This window comes from Gopherus evgoodei, chromosome 14 (assembly GCF_007399415.2).
Source record: "Gopherus evgoodei ecotype Sinaloan lineage chromosome 14, rGopEvg1_v1.p, whole genome shotgun sequence".
NCBI classification, from domain to species: domain Eukaryota; kingdom Metazoa; phylum Chordata; order Testudines; family Testudinidae; genus Gopherus; species Gopherus evgoodei.
Window position 1 is genome coordinate 23,635,912 of NC_044335.1, and position 19,771 is coordinate 23,655,682.

Genomic DNA, 19,771 nt, shown 5'->3' on the forward strand with positions numbered 1-19,771 from the left:
TGTATTGGGCAGGGAGTGTCAGCATGTGTGAAGCTTTCGTCTGGTCATGTACCAAGAGTTAGTTATACCCTGAATTAATTTATTATCTGTGCAGATCCAGAGTGGTCAACCTGATTGTTTAAAGACAGATTCCACCAGGGAAAGCCTGCCACAGCAAGAGACTTATTCAAAAGTAAGATGGTGCTGTGACAGATTAGAATAGGGGTACAGAGTCACTGTGTCTGTCATGCTCTGCTCTGTAGATCATCTCCTGGCCTGTTGAGGAATCATAGAATATCAGGATTAGAAGGGACCTCAGGAGATCATCTAGTCCAACCCCATGCTCAAAGCAGGACAAAACCCCAGTCATGACAACCTGGGCTCATTTACGATCAGATAGTACATCTTAACCACAATGTGCTGGCTAACTTTCCCAGGGTAGACAATTCCCACAACAAAAACCTCCTGACCAAAATCCCCTCTTGCAGTTTCAATCAGAGACTATTTCACTATTATTGATGTAATAAAAAAAAAAGACTTACCCAACTGTTGCTAATAAAAGCAGCAGCTGACTGTTTGATTAGACGTCAAAAGGGGAGGAATGTGACATTTTGGCTTAAACCCTTAATTATCTGCCAGACTTCCTCTTTAGTTATATTGTCAATTCATCCTGCTTCATAACAAGGTCAGAAGCACCTTTGAGCTTTACCGCTGTTTGATTTCGACAACATTGTCTTTAGAATTCTACATTGCTATAGCGAAGTCAATATCACAGATACTCTTAGGTGGAGGACAGCATCCACAGTGGCACAAGCAAATCCTCTTCAAAGTATATTTGTTTGTGATCTTCAGTGCTTGCAAAGACTTGGGAAACAGGGCTGAAGAGAGGAAGACAAGACAGAACTGTTCATCTCCAACTTGGATCTAGGAAATCAAGACAGCTTGTCTGAAGAAGGCATGTAGACACCACACGGTAGAAAGGGTGAAGCAGTTGCCGGTTAGAAGTGTCAGGATAAAGTGGAAGTTATCTAGGAAGTCTGTGCTGCTAGCTGATGTTTGCCTTATAATCACCGAGACTAGGGAGGCAGCATGGTCAAGAACTAGATTTGGAGTCAATGGCAGAGCTGGGACTACAGCCCAGGTCCTCCCGATTTAAAGTCTTTGACAACCCTAGGCTTAGCATGGCCCCATGTGAAAGAACATTTGAAGGGATCCATCCAGCTCTCTCATGTGACCCAATCCTTCGAAGGAAGGATGGTCCTGGGGTTAGGGTTCTAATCTGGGACTTGGGAGGCCCAGGTTAAATTCCCTGCTTTGGCTCAGACTTCCTGTGTGACCTTGGGCAAACTACTGAATGCCTCTGTGTGTCCGTTTTCCATCTGTAAAACAGGGATAATAGCACTTCTCGACCTCAGGGGTGCTGAAAGGATAAATATGTCAAAGATTGCGAGAGGCTCAGATAATATGGTAATGGGTCTGTATCAGTAGATAACTCCCTCTTTTCCAGCTTGATCACCCCATACCCAGTTGAAGTGCATTTTACCAGTCAAGGCAGGAAGGGAGTTTGGTCGCTCAGGCACCAGTGAGATATATGGCAGAGTCAGAGAGTTGCAAAAGGGGAAGCAAAGATTACACTCCAGTTGGCAGGTCAAGGGTGTGCATGTGATGCAGGGCACGTGGACCTACAAGAGGCAAGGTGATTACACAGTTCACATTGCTGTGAGGATGCTAGATGGAAGCCAAGGAGCCAGAGCTGTGATCTGTACCATGCTCCACTTTGCATAAGCAAACCAGGATTTTGGCAGCAGCTAGGGTGGCAGGACAGGGGACCCTTGACTTCTCTTCGGAGAGCACTAGTGAAGCAGAGACCCAAATTCACTGGCAGTAAGAGAACTGCCAAGGACATTACTTGGGTGTAATTTTAATGCCTTATTCTCAAAGAGACCAAGGGCCAAACTGAGCATTGGTGTAAGCAGGTATAACTCTGGAGTTGCCTAAGGGCTGAACTTTAGGCTTTTCTGATCCCGGGTACAAACCTAGAAGCAGCAGACAGAGAATAAGATAAACTAGGTACTAACATCCCGTGATCTCGTTACCATAAAAATGTAGGCTGTGCATCATGGGAAGATTTTTACCTCATGCTCTTGTATTCTAAAAGTGTATTGGTCAGAGGCAGGGGGAGAAAGCTATAGCAATTAAAGATTTGAAGATTAGAAATGGTGCCTGGTGATTGGGAAGAGACTAGTCTAAGTAGAGGGGCTAGTACGACAGAAGGGGCTAAGCAGGAAGTGGGAGACACACACAGAAGGAGCTATAAGGTGAAAGGATAGGGAGGATTTAGAGAGGGAATAGTAGGGAAGAATAGATGTAATTTGGGAGTGAGATTTCTAGGGCCTGACTTGTGAGGAGAAGCATAGTGGAAATCAGTGAAGTGATTCAAGGAGAGTTGTGCTGAGGTCAAAGCCGTAGGAAAAGAGCATTTTAGTTGTGGTGTTTTGGGTAAGCTGGGAAAGGAGACAATTACAAAAATCAAGCCAAGAGGCATGGGAGCAAGGATTTTAGAAAGAGGGGTGCAGAGCAAAGGATGGAGTTTGGGGATATTATGTAACAAAGTACATATTCAGAGGTTTGGAAAGGGGTTGAAGAAGGTGGGGAGGAAGAATGTGGAAATAAAGATTTTAAGTCAGTGAATCTGGTAGAAGAGGAATACAGTGGAGTGGTCAAAGGAGGAGTGGGAGGAAAAAATCCAGTATTGAGGAGTTGGCAGCAGGAGATGCAGAATTGGACAAAGGAGGAGAGGAGTTGACTTAGGAGTTTTCCACATAGAAGTGGCAGTAGAAACCATTGGAGCGGAAGTCTCCAAGAGACTAGAAGAGGAATAAGCCTTGGACAAATCTGAGGGACACCAACAGAGAGGGGAAGAGCTGACACCCCAGGAGATACTGAAAGGTGGCACAGTAGGAGGAGAACCAGGAGAGCACAGAGTAAAGGCAACCTGCAGTGGAGGGGAATAAGTAGAGATGACTGGTTAATGGTACTGCAGGAGGTCAACAGATCAGAAACAGAAGATAGCCCTTCGATTCAGATGGGAGGAAGTGGTGATTGACCTTGGGGATGATGGTTTCAGCAGAGCTAAGAAAACAGAAGCCAAATTGCTATGTCACAGCACAGAGCATTAAACTGGCATATGAACATCCAAGAGATGCCAGTAAATGATTCAAGTGCCCACAGCAAAATTAAAACCCAATGCTGTAGGGATCGGTCCTGGCTGGCAAGCCACCAGATGATTGTTCCCTATAAACCCTTTATCTAATCACAAGATGGGAAAGTAAAGCACATCCCCGTAGGATGGAAAAGTACAACACGCGCTGCGCTTCTGCTTTTCCACCTGGGAGGAAGGGAAGAGGAGAGTCCCAAGGCCACCAATAGAAGGATAGTAAATAGAGTTGTGAATCATGCTAATGCTGTAGGAATGCTGTAACTGAAAATAATAAAAGGGCTGCCACGTCTGACGACGGGGCGCCTTCCTGAGCAAACAAGCCGTCTGTGTCTGGTTCCTTCCCGCACAATGCAGAGCCAATGGTTTTAGAATCTTAGTGAATAAATTTAAAGCTGCAAAGGGAAGACCATTTAATCAACCCCACAGGATTAGCAAGAGATTAACCCTTATCAGGGTCTAGCATTTATTTTCTCTATTTTGCTGTTCCCATGAGTACATAGGGCCAAGCTCTGCCATCTTTACCAGTGAAGAGTCTCATGGTAAGAGTCAAAGCACATTTTGTAAGGGGGATGGGCTCCAGATGCAGTAGTCAGATCTGGATCTTGACCACCACAGCACAGGGGTTGTTTGGATCCAGGACTTGGATTAGGCTTTTTATTGAAAGAAACCATTTGTGGAACTGGAAAGCAGATCTAGGTTTGCATTTCAAACACCCCCACTTGTCTGGACCAATCACAACTTTGGACTGGTCTCTGTAAGGACTACGGGATTTGGTTCCTGGATATTGTAAGGCCAGGAAAACAATGCTGCAGATTGATTGAGGGAAGATTCTGTATTAGGGCAGGCATTGACTGAATCTCTGTGGCTAGTAGCTGGCCACCTGTGTGAGAAACCATGCACTCATTATCATTAGCCCATCCTCCACTTACCTGTTAGTTTCACTCATCTATTACATCTCATCTTAAACTGAGATTCTAAATTCTTTAGTGCAGGGACTCTTATTATTGCTGTACAGTGGCTAGCAGTGGAGACCTGGCTTGATTGGGCCTTCTAATAGGATCTAAAGAGGCTCCAGTACATTGGGGAATGGGGCTGTTTTGCTAAAATTGCTACAGTAATAAAGATAAAAACCACACCTCTAGGTTGTGATTCTCTACCACCTTGGTTAGCTGTTTACAGCTGTGCCAAGTGAAATAGTCACACCTGTGAGTGGAGGCTTCTGATTGGGAAGATCCTGCCAGCCTGTTAGTAGGTGATCACAGAACATGTTGGTGGCTGGGGAGACCTGAGCTCCTTGAGCAACAGGGACAAGACAGTTTTCCTAGGAATTGGGTTTCTTCCTCCAGACTTTGTACAGATTTAGCACTGATAGCTGAGATTATACTTGCACTGTCCTGGAGCCTTGAAGCAGCAGAACTTCAGCTAATGGGGTCTGTAATCTCAAGATTAATTTCCACATCTTTACTAATGCTTAAAATGCCCCTGCTGTGGCATCTGTCATGGTACTGTGAAACAGACATCTTTGCCTTGCACAGAATGCATATATGGCAGGCACTGTTTAAAGTTCTTCCTACACAGATTCTTTACAGAGCAGAAGAGAAACTCAACACCTAGATGATGCATCATTTATTTCTATCTATTGTTTAGTTTTGGTCATAAAGTCCATTGTGCTGCACTTAACCTGTGTACTTTGTTCCTCTAATCTGAACAAACACATTTTTCCTATCTGGTAAGGGGGTAATTACAGAGATGGATTCAAGATGCAAAGTTTGTCTCTGGTGTGAGATTTCAGAGACCTGAGTTTGGGTCTGTGAGTTGCTGTGAAACGATAATGCACTTTTATGAAAGCTATGTATTATGATTGTGTGAGTGTGTGTGTATATACATATAAGAGAGCCAGGATATGAAAGACAAATGGCATTAGGCTTAGCCTTTTTGTAAAATGTGCTGGAAGTTTATTACATGAGCACATTAGACTCCCTAATTAGAGCATCTATTGTAAAATGACAGAAGCCCAGAAGACTGTGAGCTGTGACACAAGGATACTTCTATGCCACAGATATGTTGTGAGGCACAAGATCAAAGACCTTCAAACCATCTGCAAAATATGGGCATTCCTGGTCAGCTTCAGTCTCAATGTTCAATGACAGAAGAAGGATTTTAGGAAGATGAAGCTGTGAATTAGCCCGAGGGGGAGGTTATCCGCGGTGCCTACAAATGCAAGTGCTCTGCAGAAAGTCAATGAGTTCTTTTGATACAAGTGCCATCAGAACAGAAAAATGGCCATACTATGTCAGACCAATAGTCCACCTAGCCCAGCATCCTGGCTTCCAACACTGGCCAGTAACAGGTGCTTCAGAGGGAATGAACAGAAAAGGCAATCATCAAGTGATCTATCCCCTGTTATCCACTCCCAGCTTCTCCCAGGGACAGCTAGATAATGGGGTTGCATCTCTGACCATCCTGGCTAACAGGTATTGATGGACGTATCCTCCATGAATTTATCTAATTTTTTTTAACCCAGTTATACTTTTGGTCTTCACAAGATCCCCTGGCAACGAGTACCATAGGTTGACTGTGCATTATGTAAAGACGAACTGTTCTTCCTTTTGTTTGTTTTAAACCTGCTGCCTATTAATTTCATGGAGTGACCCCTAGTTCTTGTGTTTATGTGAATAAATAATATTTCCTTATTCACTTTCTCCACAGCATTCATGATATTATAGACCTCTATCATATCCCCCCTTAGTAAGGTGGCCATATCTCCCTGTGCTGAACACTGGACACCCAGTAAAATTACTCATATTCAAGCAAGTTCAATGGCAATCAATGAGAACTATGCAGAACAAATGTTCAAATGAACACCAAGTTGACCGAGCCCTGTTAAAAAAGAAATACTGCTGTCATAACTATAAGGGAAGGGTAACAACCCTCCTGTATACAATACTATAAAATCCCTCCTAGCCAGAAGCACCAAAATCCTTTTACCTGGAAAGGGTTAAGAAGCTCAGGTAACCTGGCTGACACCTGACCCAAAGGACCAAGAAGGGGACAAGATACTTTCAAATCTTGTGGGGGAAGGCTTTTGTTTGTGCTCTTTGTTTTGGTGATGTTCGCTCTTGGGACTAAGAAAATGTAAAAATCATCTCTGTAAAATCAGGATGGAAAATAACTTTACAGGGTAATCAGATTCAAAGAGCCCAGAGGAACCCCCTCTAGCCTTAGTTTCAAAGATACAACAAAACAGAGATACCTCCCTCTAGCAAAGGTAAAATTCATAAGTTGAGAAAACAAAGATAAACTAATACGCCTTGCCTGGCTGTTACTTACAAGTTTGAAATATGAGATACTTGTTCAGAGAGATTTGGAGAACATGGATTGATGTCCAGTCCTTCTTAGTCCCAAGAGTGAACACCACCAAAACAAAGAGCACAAACAAAAGCCTCCACCAAGTATCTTGTCCCCTTCTTGGTCCTTTTTTTTTTTTTTTTTTGAGATGGGGTGACCAGAACTGCATGCAGTATTCAAGGTGTAGGCGTACCATGCCTTAGTCTTATTTTAGCCACGTTTATTCCCTTTGCTTTGATTGAAATAAGTGATCATCATCCACAGACAGAATACCTTCTACTTCTATTACACCTCTCCCACAGGGCCACAGAAACAGAACTGCAGAAGCATGTATTTTACAAATCAGAGAGGCAGGAAACTGGGCAAAACATGAACTTAAGGATCTGTGGAAAGAATCCAGAGCCAAAGATATGAGGAAACATAAACAGATCCCCAAAAGCCTGGGAGAGGAGCTGTTGTGTCCTGTGATGAATATGATGAAGTAACTGAAAGAGACATTGTCTTTAGAAGCAAACACCATTTTCAGGGTGGAAGGAATACTGCGCTGTTTGCAGATAAGGTCAGAGCATTATCACAGAATAGGAAATAACATAACGGGTGGATCTCTGGCTACAACGTATTCATCTTACTGAAGATCATTCTCCTTTGCCTGTAACACTTGCATACTAGCAAATGGTTAAATAGTTCCTGTGCTTTTGATCTGAAATTCATTAATGTCAATACAGTCAGTGTAGGAGCCTTTCCCTGATTTAAGTAAATGACTCAGCCAGCCACCTTCAGAAACTCCTTTCCACCCTTTCGTTGCTATGAGATTCAAACTCTCTGCCTTCTTCAAAACATCAAACAGCTGTCTTTTGCAGCAAGCCGGGAAGACCACAAAATTCAGATTTTTGGGGTATTTTCTAATTAATATTTTCTATATACTTGTTTTTTAGTGTTGGGACAAAATGCATGTCAGGTTTCATTTCTGGAATGGGCAAGGCAGCCTTGAGGTCTTGGACTTGCTGGAAAGACATTTCAGACTTCTTGCTGCAAATGTTTTCAACAATTTCCATTTCCAACCCGAAGCAAATGTTTCAACGTAGATAGTGACCTAGAATCTGGAATGTGTGTCAATTCCCAAGATAAAAAGTGGCTTGTATAATTCATAATTGTTCCTTTGCAGTGTTGCCCCTTTGAGGGTTTACCTGTACTAGAAGAAAAGTTCCCTTAATGCAGAAAGCAGTTGCATCTGTGCTATTTTGTTAACAGAGTTGTGCAAAAAAATGAATTTGGCCATCCTGAAAAATAAAAAATAATTTGGAATTAGACAAAACATCTTGTTTCACTGGAAATGTTTGGACTTGGTGCTTTTACTTTTTAAAATTAAACTGATTGAAATTTCCAAACAAAGTCATTTTGAATGAAAAGGTCAAAACATTTTGTTTAAAAAATGTCAAACATTTTGATTCTTTCAGATTTTTTTTGACAAACAATTCAATTAATTCAAGATGAATCTGTGAAATATTTTGGTTGACCCCAATCTCCATTTTTTAAAAATTAAAAAACTTTGCCCAGCTTTTTTAACGGAGACATGTCTCAGATATCTGAGCAGTGTCCAGAGCACATGGTGGTGAAATGTCTGTGCCTTGTCTACACCAGTGCATTTGCTACTGTTGCTGCTGGAGTTGCTGTAACAAATATACTAATTTTTTCAGTATAGACAAGGTCTTGAAGTTGGTGTTGAGCTGCCAACCCTGTGACTCAAACAGGCTGTTCAGTGTTCAAACATAAAAGGAGAGATCCAACCTTATGCAACATTCAGGCTTTATCCTTCCTTCACATTTTATTCTCTCATCAAGTACTTCCTGAAAACAGTGTATTAAATTCCTATACATATTCACGCTACAACATCCCCTACTGGAAAGCCATTTTTCGTAACAAATGGTGGTGGTCTTTCCTTGTTAACAGAATTAGGGCACCACCAGCCAGTCTTAATTTGATTAGATTAAGCGGATATTTAAAAATGTATCCTTTGGCAATTTCAAAGTGTGGCACTAACACTAAAAAACAGAGGAGGACAGTGGGTGGTTTGAAGCCCCAGATTCTATTCCCACTTTCATCTCTGTCCATGTATCATCTTTGGTAAATTGCTTAACAGATGGGAAAGGTGAGGCACATGGGTTAACAGGCCACAATAATGCCTACTTCTCAGGCGTGTTAAGCTTCAATCATTTCCAGACAAATACTTGGTTATGTTAGTTAAGGCTGTAAATTGCTAACCACTTCAAAATGCTGTAGCTATTGCATTTCCTTACAAATGCATGTATCTCCATTTCAGAAGCTGCAACATCAATGTCTATAAATAGTTAGGTTTCCAATTCTCGGCTTTTATTCTGCCGTTCAACCCTCCCTTCTTAGCAGGGAAATTCCACTAATTAACCTGAGCAGCTCTTCCCTCTAGTTTTCATTTGCATTGTGCTTTCAAGATCCAAGTAAGATTGAGTATCAGAGGGGTAGCCGTGTTAGTCTGGATCTGTAAAAGCAGCAAAGAGTCCTGTGGCACTTCATAGACCAACAGATGTATTGGAGCATGAGCTTTCGTGGGTGAATACCCACTTCGTCAGATGCATGTCATCCGCCAAAGTGGGTATTCACCCATGAAAGCTCATGCTCCAATACGTCTACTAGTCTATAAGGTGCCACAGGACTCTAAGTAAGATTGAGGCTCCCTGTGCAGATGCTGGACGAACTCCTCATAAGACAGTCCCTGGCCTGAACAGTTTATAACGCAAATAGACAAGACAGACAAAGGGTGGGCAGATTAGTTGAAGCTGTGGCCTCCGATGTTCAAGAAGGACATTGGAAGATGGGAATGATGGGGGGAGATTGATATCCAGTCTGGGTCTGGTAATTGGGTCTCTGACAGATATAGAGGGTAATTGACATAGAGCATACCACCCAACCAAGAGTAGGTGGTAAATGACAGCTAAGGCTGCATGGACCACATGGGGAGGTTAAAACATAAAGTGTTAGTGTTTAGTCTGATCTCAAGCTTTTAATGAGGAGGAGGGTCACACATGCCAATAGAAAGAATTTCCTTTGGGATACCAGGAGGGAGTCTGTATTTGAAAGTTAAAAGGGTCTGGGGATAAGGAGCAGGGAAGTGAGGTGGGAAAGGGCTAATGTTGGTGTTGGCAATTAAACAGTAGTTCTGGGCTGTTGTAGTTCATCAACAACCTTCAAGCCAGCCACTGGCTTGCTGGTTGACCTTGAGCAAGTCACGTCCCCTCTGTGCCTCAATTTCCCCATCTGTAAAATGGGGATAATGATACTGACCTCTGTTGTAAAGCGTGTTGAGACTTACTGATTAAAAACACCGTATAAGAGCTCAATTTCATTATTTCCTGATGTTCAAACTTTTTTTGATTTACAAACTACAATAATGTTGGTTTAATCCCACATCTGTTTATAGCCTTCACTCACTCAAAATTTTCAGTCTGGAAACTTCTTCCTCTTTCCAAGGAATTTTCCACTGTTCCTACCTCTTAATTTTTTCGAAAAGGAATTGCTCAAGAGAAAAAAAATGTGCTTCTCAGACTACTTGCATATAAAACAACCACCACTAATTGCCAATTTAAAAATGACTTGGTTTTATGCAAGTATATAGGATAGCAGTGAGGCCAGAGAGTAACAAGAAGCCACTTGTCAAGAAAAGTCAATCCCTAGACAATGTGTGTAGGCAAAAACTCAGGAGCAGCGGGCACAGGACTTCAGTCAAAGCTCCACACAATTCCCAGCCTTGCTAGATCCCTGGTCTTATGGAGTTTAAGCTGCACAAAAATTCAAGCCAGGAAAGCTTGGCAAAAATTGAAATGTTAGTAACCAATAGATCTGTTTCACTACCGTATTACTCCAGTTTTATGCTGGTGTAATTATGGAAATCAGTAGAATCTGGCTGGATAGCTAAAACGAATAACACCTTCCCAAATGCACTTCTCAAAGGCAGCAGTCTTCACTGAAAGCAAATGAAGAAAACAAATGTGGAATCTCTAGGACTCAGCAGTTTGAGATAAAACACCCATGAAAAATTACACTGCTTGGAAAATGAAACACTCATTCCCTTCCCTTCCAAGTCCCTCTTACCTTTCTGAAATATCTTGTCCAGCACGCATCATTACTACTCAAACATCACACCAAGAAATCACCCACTGACCAAAGGCCAGACCTGAGTTTTCAAGAAGTGAAAGTTTGTTGTGATCAGACAGGTGTAGAGGAAAGCTAGTTATAACCTCAGCTGAATGGAATCACTACCATCTCTCCATTACACTGTGGAGGGCTTAAAAAGTGCTATAGCTATTGTGTAATGTAAAAGTTTAATGCTATTACTGTTGTACTTTGCAAACCAGACTGGAGCTGATTAGTAGTTCATGCTGTACCTGCCTAATAGCAGTTTATTATGCACATTTCAAAAGCAAATTCACAGGAGGAAAAAAATGGCCTTAAGGCATCAAGTGCCAAAACTGATCTAATCCCTTGGAATCTCCAAGACCCAAGCACAACTGCAAATTTCCACGTCAATCAATAGTACCAACCAGCATTCCAATCTCAAACAATACAATAGAGCATGGATCCATTTACCTTCAGGGCACTTTTTAAATCCTGTGCCGCAAAAGAAAGGTTTTGTAATCGTGTTTCTAAAGTCAGATTAAGGAGAGCCAGCAGGTGAAAAATGTTCTCATGCTGTATTGTAATTTGCCTCTTTGGCAAGCTATAAAAAGCACTGTCCAGAACATTCTATATTTCTTTGTCCTTTATAACACTGAAAGCTTGAACATATCTCCCCTGCACCTCTCCCTGGTATTGCTTTTAACCTTTTCCACTTGGTAAACATTAATTTTCTTTTGTGCCATTGGCACCGAATTGAACATATCTATTTATTTCCTCATCATTACTTCCTAGTACACTTAATTGACTATTATTGCTGATAACGTCAGCAGAGTTCTGGGAACGACTATTGATGCTGGAGTGCTACTTGAGCCAGCTAAGGGAGCACATAAAGGCAAAAATAGTGGTACTGGTTTCTTTTTCTCTTTAGCTTTGCAGTAACATACTTGATCATGTAACAACTCCTCTTCCCTCTCCAGATATTTAACCAAATAAGAAGTCAGATCCCAGGGTGAAAACCACTCCTGTTCCTGCCTTACGATTCTCAGTTGAAATGTTTCATCGACAGGAGTAAAATATGAAACATAGCAGTAATAGTGCACCTTTCCTCCAGAGCAGTTCATAACTCTGTATGGATACCCCTGTGCATCCACTTCCAGCTTGGAAGGAAGGACAGCAGATGGCAGGGAATCACACAGGATAAGGAAAAGGAGAAATTTGGACCAAGGGCACTGAAGCAAGTCAGCAATCTATGAATTAGACATGGGATATTTAAGGTGCGGGTTTCAACAGCGCTCAACGGAAGCATAACTCTGCTCCCATTAGCATCAAAGACCGTAAAGAACATGACACTCAAAAGGAAGAAGGGACAAATTAAAATGACTGGGCTTTTCATAGATTCCAAGGCTAGAAGGAGGGCAGGGGGAAAGGGAGGTTCATGGAATCATAGATTCCAAGGCCACAAGGGACTTTTACGATCATCTCGTCTGACGTCCTGTAGAACAGAGGCCAGAGAACTCCCTGAATAATTTGTAAAATGTTTTAAAAATTGTCAGTGATGGGGAATATACTACAACCTTTGGTTAATTGTTCCAATGGTTAATTATTCTCCCTGTTAAAAATGTACATCTTATTTCTAGTCCGAATTTGTCTAGCTTCAACATCCCACCACTGGATTGAGTTATACCTTTCTCTGCTAGATTGAAAAGCTCATTATTAAATATTTGTTCCTCATGTAGAGGCTTATAAACTGTCACCAAGTTACTCCTTCACCTTCTCTTTATTAAGCTAAACCAATTGAGCTCTTTGAGTCTATCTCTGTAAGGCAGGTTTTCTAATCCTTTAATCATTTTGTGGCTCTTCTCTGAGCCCTCTTCAATTTATCAACATCTTTCTTGAACTGTGGGCACCAGAAGTGGACACGGCATTCCAGCAATGGTCGCACCAGTGCCAAATATAGAGGTAAAACAACCTCTCTACTCCTAGTCGAGATTCCCCATTTACGCATCCCAGAAACACATTAACTCTTTTGGCGGCAGAATCACAGAGAGCTCATATTCAGCAGGATTTTTGAATGAATTTGCACGACAGACCTTGCCTGACTGGAGATGACAGGACTGTCTCACAAGGAGCTTTTGTACCCTAAATGGGGATTTGGAAAAGAAATCCACTTATTGTTCTTCTAAGATTCCACAAGAGTGAAATCCCCTACTCCTTTATCTCATTAAAATGAAAGAATGTCAGGTATGTGGAAAGAATCTAGGGTGAGGGGAGAGTGTGTCTGGTGAGGAGATGTTTTAACCAAGCTGTAACACAGAACTTGCAAAAGAGCATGGTGGCAAGCATGTTTCCCAGTGGAGAGTCTGTTGGGAATGCTGTGCTGATACAAACCACTAGTGCAAGGGAGATGAAACGAGGTTTTAAAAACAACTTGCCGTGTTCAGAAAGCAAAGCCGTTTACCCTCTAACTGGACAAATTACCACTGCTGTCTGTACACAAGATGCTTTTAATTAATAGCCCTAACCTCCATGTTAACCCTGTAATAACTTTCCTAAAGCAGGGTAAATCAGTGCTGGAAGCACGCTATGTGACTGCATCTGAGAAAACAGGTCTTTGCTATGGGATGCTGCTTATGGACTGTTTGAATAGGAGCTCATTGTAGCCTTATAACATAGGTGAATATGATGGGTCAAGTGTCTCAACTACTGCCTTTGAAAGTAGCCTGTGACACCTAGGAGAGCTCCCTGCTCAGCTGCCTTATGGGGATAAAGGTGATTTGCAAAGGGAAAAAAACCCACCTGAATTTATGCCCTTTCTTGCTTCTACATGATGGATAAAAGCAGCTTGAGAATTCCTTTGAGGGGGGAAAAATCCTCTCATCTGGAAAAATCCAGATGAGGAATCTAGGTCTTGTTTACTCTGGATAACTTTGTGAATGACTGGAGAACTGGTAGGATTAATATTACAAATACCATGGAAGTAAAACCTCTAAAGGCTGATCTACGTACTGTTTTTGTATCCATGTAACTAATCCTTTTAGACACAGGTAGATGTACAGCTATAGGCTATACATGTATAACTCAGTCAACATTAGGGCATTGCTGCGATATAACTATATCTCGTTCTAAGGGGAGAGTTGAAGTCCTGAAAACGGTGCGTGGAGAAGCACTTGCTTTTTGACTGTACAGACTTAACTCAAATGCCCTGCAACCAGCTAGAAGAAAATGTTAGTCAAGGTCCCTTCCCTTTTCAGTTAAAAGCTGCTGTTGCTCCAATACACATCAGAGAGCCCCTAGTAATCCCTCAGCAAAAGCTGAGAAGACCAGCCGTGACATTCCTGATTTTTTTAAGTGTAAAAAACAAGCAACAAGAAAATCACCAGGACTGAGGCTGCCATTACCATTATGAATCATGAAGTAACAAAATAAACCCCAGACCCTACTTCTTCTCCCTTTATTGCAGGTCCCCTTTAACAGTGATGGGGAAAACTCCTGTTCTTTTTACACTCAAGAACTGAGTCTCTGTACCTTAAAAGCTTTGGTGGGAATCTGAGGTTGTCCTTAGGTCCCATAGCTATGCTTTTCAAGTAGTCCTGAGCTTGCTGCCTCCCACCAAACCCCCGGGTCTTCAGGTAGAGAATCCTCAGCCTTCCAGGCCATTAAGAGAAAAATCTATGCCTGGTTGTCTATTTAGCAGTTTGGATTGGAAGAGGCAACAGGGAGAGACATAGGATAAACATGGAGAGGTGGGTAGCCTGGAGAGAAGGGGGAGTAGAAAAAGAACCGCAAGCCCTCTGCCAAAGTGAAAAACTTCCCCTGAAGTCTAGAAAAGCCCTGGTGTCTTGCCAAGCCAGGTTTCTGTCACTACACCGAAGCTCTCTAGGATGCACTGACTCACTCATCGGTTTCCAAGTGCAGTGGAAGGTCTTTATTTTCAACATGGTTAGAGCTCTGGTTATATTACAGGCTGCCTCTCTCTCTGTACATTACCTAGCTGAGATCAGCTGAGGCACACAAGCTAACTGCATTTGAACACAGGGAGCCTGAGTGTGCTTGAGAGAGAACTCTTCTCCATTGAATTCACCATAACAGAGGTTGGCCTGAACCAAGCCACGTTTTTCTGGCATGCTGCAATGCTTGTCCATTCAGCCAGCCCTTTTGAGGAAGGTGGTTTGAATTTCATTGGTGGGTTGGGTTTGTTTTGAATTGACTCTTCTTTCTGATTGCCTCCATTTACACATGAACGTAGATGCCATCAGAGGGTCACTCTAGTAAGTTGAACAATAAATGAAGCAGATACTGCACTACACTGCTAAAGAAAATGGTAGACAAAGAGGGAGATCCTGCAGGTACATTGTGTCTGAGTCTAGAAAGGGAAAAGCCAACTTTTAATTATCCTGCCTGGCCTGCAGTTGGCTATGAATGAAGTAAGACTATGAAAGAAGTATGACTTATCACTTGATACTTCCATCTAAAGCAGTTTACAAAGGTGGCTAGATATTATTTATATTATCATAGCGCCTAGGCACCCCAGCCATGGACCAGGCCTATATTGTGCTAAGTGCTGTACAAACAGAATAAAAAACACCATTCTCTGCCCCCAAAGAACTTACACTCTAAGAAATTAGTTCTCTTTTTTCTTTTCAGATGGGGGATACTGAGGCACAGAAGAGTGCAGTGACTTGCCCAAGGTCCCAAAGCAAATAGCCTCTGGTTTATCATTGTATATATAACAAGGCAGAGACAGGAGTGGAATTCCCATGTCCTGACTTTCAGTCTAGTGCTCTGCTCATTGAACCACACAGTGCGCTGAAAGGGAAACCGCCTCCAGTACTAGCGTTCAAGAAAAAGAAGAAAACAAGACTGTAAAAAGAGAACATTTACCATTAAAATAACTTAGCACGACACTGCCTAAGAGAGCCAGTGCTGGGCATGTGTGGAGGAGGAGGAAAGCTGTATACCAGCTAAATATAGGTAGCCAAGCACCTGAAAATGGGAGCAAGAGCCAGCCTGAAGAATACCTGCTGTGCTAAGAGGTGCCAGGTAAGGAGGGATTCAAGCATTTTACGTCTCTGAAAGGAAATTCTTCTTGAAGCTGAACTTTCAGGGCCTGGACTATTTCACATCCGAAGGGTGAAAAGAGCAGAGGTGGCACATGGGAATGAAGGATAAGACCCAGGATAGTAGTCTCTCAAGATGCATAGAACCCATGGGAAAATACATGCTATGGGTTTGGGGATAGTAATATTACAGGAGGGGAGAAATAGCTCAGTTGTTTGCGCATTGACCTGCTAAATCCAGGATTGTGAGTTCAATCCTTTAGGGGACCACTTCAGGATCTGGGGCAAAATCTGTACTTGGTCCTGCTAGTGAAGGCAGGGGGCTGGACTCAATAACCTTTCAGGGTCCCTTCCAGTTCTATGAGATAGGTATATCCCCATATATTATATTACAGGGAAAATCCATTGCACCATTTGCCTTCCCAACTTTTCATGCACTTCTCCTTCAGCCCCATGTCTGACTCCCTGCCTTCCCAATGGTTGTCACAGGATCATTGTAACTTCTCCTTGGGAGGGAGAATCCTGCATTCCAACCTTGAGGACGGTGATAATTCAGTGGTGTTCCCCCATTTCTCTGGGCAGCTCACTTACACAGCACCTTACATGTTTCACAGATTGTTAATTGGAACAAAAGGTTCTGATCTTGGGCTGCTTTGGTGGAAACTGAGAACAAGTCACAGCATTGGAGTTACATTGGGACAGAAAGAGTAAGAAGCCTCAAACACTAAAAACAAACCTGCCTGCAGCTCAAACTGAAATCGGGGACATTTAAACAAATGGCACATGTTCTCAGTCTCCAGGGCTTCCCAGTGATGTGGTGTTTCCACTCAGAACAAATCTAAGCAACTCTGTGAAAGGTGGAACCCAGTTGAAGATTGCCTCTTTCAGATTAAACAACAGACTGAGCTCACCTAGCTTGTCACAAAGTGATAATTTGTGTCTTTGTGTTCTTTTACCTGAATGAGGCGATAACACACCATTAATTTTAGAGCTGTATGTTGCTGTGAATTCACATGTTAAAGGCAACTGCGCCTCAATTCCCCTTCTGTCAAACAAGGATAAAATAGTGTTTCCTTAGCACACAGGGAGGTTGAGAATAAATACATTAAAGATTGTGAGGCACTTGCTATACAGTAATGGGCACTTGTGAGAAATCCCCTGCGAAAGGTTGCCTTGAGCATCACTTTGTACTTACTACACAAGCCTACAGGTCACACCCAGGAGATGCATGTGGATTTTTTTGCAGTTAAGACACAGGGCTTTTTACTGTGTAGAAGTCACCCTTACAGGGGTTCTGGAACAATTTGTATAGTGGGGGTGCTGACAGCTATTGAACCAAACTGTAAACTCTGTATGTGGTAGAAGGCCCTTCAAATCAGAGGGTGCAGCAGCACCCCAGTACCAAGTCACTCTTATTACCTGTTACACAACCCAAAACTAAGCTTAAAAACCTCCACCTCTGGGCCGGATCCTTCCACAGTTTGCATCTTCTAGTCCCACCTGGCACAAAGCCCAGTTACAGGCATAAATTTTCCAAGAGCCCTAGGGGATTTGTATGCCCAAGTCCCATTATAATTAATGAAGGCCTTCAAAACCCTTCAGAGACTTCAAAAATCTCACCCATGCAACATCCATAGGCTGGAATGCATTTTTAGCAGCCAATGAATGCATTCCATCCCTCTGAGTTCTCATTGGCTACTACAGCTAGTGATGGTGTAAAGTGACAAATCAATAGTTGCTATTTTAGGGCATTATAGAATTTTACTCTTTGAGCAGCTGATCTGGCATCTCTGGTTCCATCACACTGATTGTGTTGCTCCAGATTAAGCTATAGACAATAGCTGGAACATTCAGCATAGCTAGTCTTTTGTTACTCCAGTCTTGAGGAGTCTAAATGAATTCCCACTGTTATTAAAGTATTTCAGCGAAGAGTCGTGCTGCCCCCACAGCTAAGAGGTCTGTCAAAAATGAGCGAACAGCTAAGGGATGTTCAGCCTTTCACCTCTACTTCATTATAGCGAGAGAGCAAATGAAACAGCAAATAATATCAGCCTTAACAGCCGACTTTTCTAAATTCTCTGAAATCCACATGCTGCCTGTGTTTTAAAAACTGCTGTGCCTTCCTGGGGACCCAGATCAGTGGTCCAAATGTGAGGTCACTTGAACAAAGGGTTCCTAAGATGTAGTCCCCCTCAACCCCCCAAACAGCCAGACATTAAAATTTTAGTTTGTTTGTTTTTTTTTAAACATATCCTGGAGTTCAAACTATGGTCCTCATCCTCCCCAAACTCTTATCACCTGCTTGGGATTGATCTCAGCTAGTCTTTGGGCAAGCAATACTCAACACGTTAGACGGTAAAATGAGGTTCAAGCCAAGCCAACAAGCCAGAGAAAATAATTTGCACTTGTGCAGCAGGACTGGGACTCTGTTGCAAGATCATTTACAGGCAGCCTGACAGTAAGCGGGTGGCTCAAGGTGCTGCACCGTTGTCGCTGAATCTGATGAGCAGCACCCCTATACTGAGTCTGAGTCCTACACGTCGCAGTTTTCTTAGAACCTGTGTTGTGTGCAGTAGTTTCTCTCTGCCTGCATTCTGCGGAGGCTTCTTCTGGAAATTCTGCCCTAAGAGCAAAGCTTCTGATTTAAGAGCTGATATTCCAAAGTGCTCTAAAATACACATGCATGCTTATTTGTTCCTTCAAAAGCATGGTCAAGGAAAACTGTAAAAAGAGAAGGAAGACTCTAATAAGCAGCAACATTAGGGTAACATAATTATGCTGCAGGCTCCTCAGCCTCATCAATGGGATTGTGTGGGAAAAAGAGCAAGTAACTGACTCTCAATGCCAGCATCATCCAAAGAGTTTCTGAGCATCAGGAAAAGCACCCCCCATAAAAGTCTTCTATTCTAAGGATTGGTTTAAGGTCACTATCGGCTAACATGGCAGAAGGATACTGTCAGGCAAGACATCAATTTACATAGCTGAAATTTGTCAAGCTAGCCCCCTATGTGCTGTACTTCTTGTGAAGGGGGGGAGGGGGGTAGTCTGAAGGAAATGTCAGACACCAGAAAATTTTTAGTCACGACCCCTCTTTCAAGTGGTCACAGCAAACCTTGATTACTATTTCCTCCCACAGATGGCTATAGGGGAAGAAAACAAAACCAAACCCCAAGCTGTGCACGAACTACAATAAACTTTAAGTGATCTAAGTTACATAAGACAATTTTGGCCAACCTTTTCCTCCCCATTACAGTGGAAACCCTGGTGTACCCTTAACTGTGGTGGCACCACCATGCCACTATAATATTGCTGTGCCACATTAGGGCTGTGGTAGAATTCATGGTGCAGGTTGGGGTGGTTTGGTCCAGGGATTCCTCAGATACAGGACTTCCCTCCCCAGTGAACTGCTGACTTCAGATCTACATGCATAGAAGACTAGTGGGCCAGAGAAAGGGCTGGGATAGAGCTTGTGGTGCAGAGGTGGGGTCATTTGATCAAGGGGTTCCCAATGTCAAAGTCCATATATTATGAGCTTTTGCTCTAAAAACCATAGGCACAGCAAAATGGTCTTAAACCGGTATTCCACAACAGCAGCAGACTCTGGGAGAGGAAGGGAGGAGAACCAGTCAGGTCACATCTCTCGGGCCTATTGTCTCAAAACTATCGGTAGGTCAAGGGACTACTCTGACCTGCACCTCTCCTCTGTTGGATCCTAAGTATAAGTAAGGATCTGGCAAGCCCATCAGATTGTAAGGTCTTTAGGCCGGGGATATCTTCAGACTTCAACTGCAATTAGCACAAGTGGCCCCACTCCTAAAGGGGACAGTGATTAAAACAAATGATTAATAAAAGCCAGTTATGGCTGCCAATTCAAAACATTACTTATTTGGAGGGTGGGAGGAAGAAACAAAAAAATCGATGGTCAAAGCAACAAGGATTAGAGCCAGTGCATCAGCCCAGCTTTCTGTTTTCTAATACCAATGAAGTGTGCTGGTCTTCTTACAAACCACTCATACTG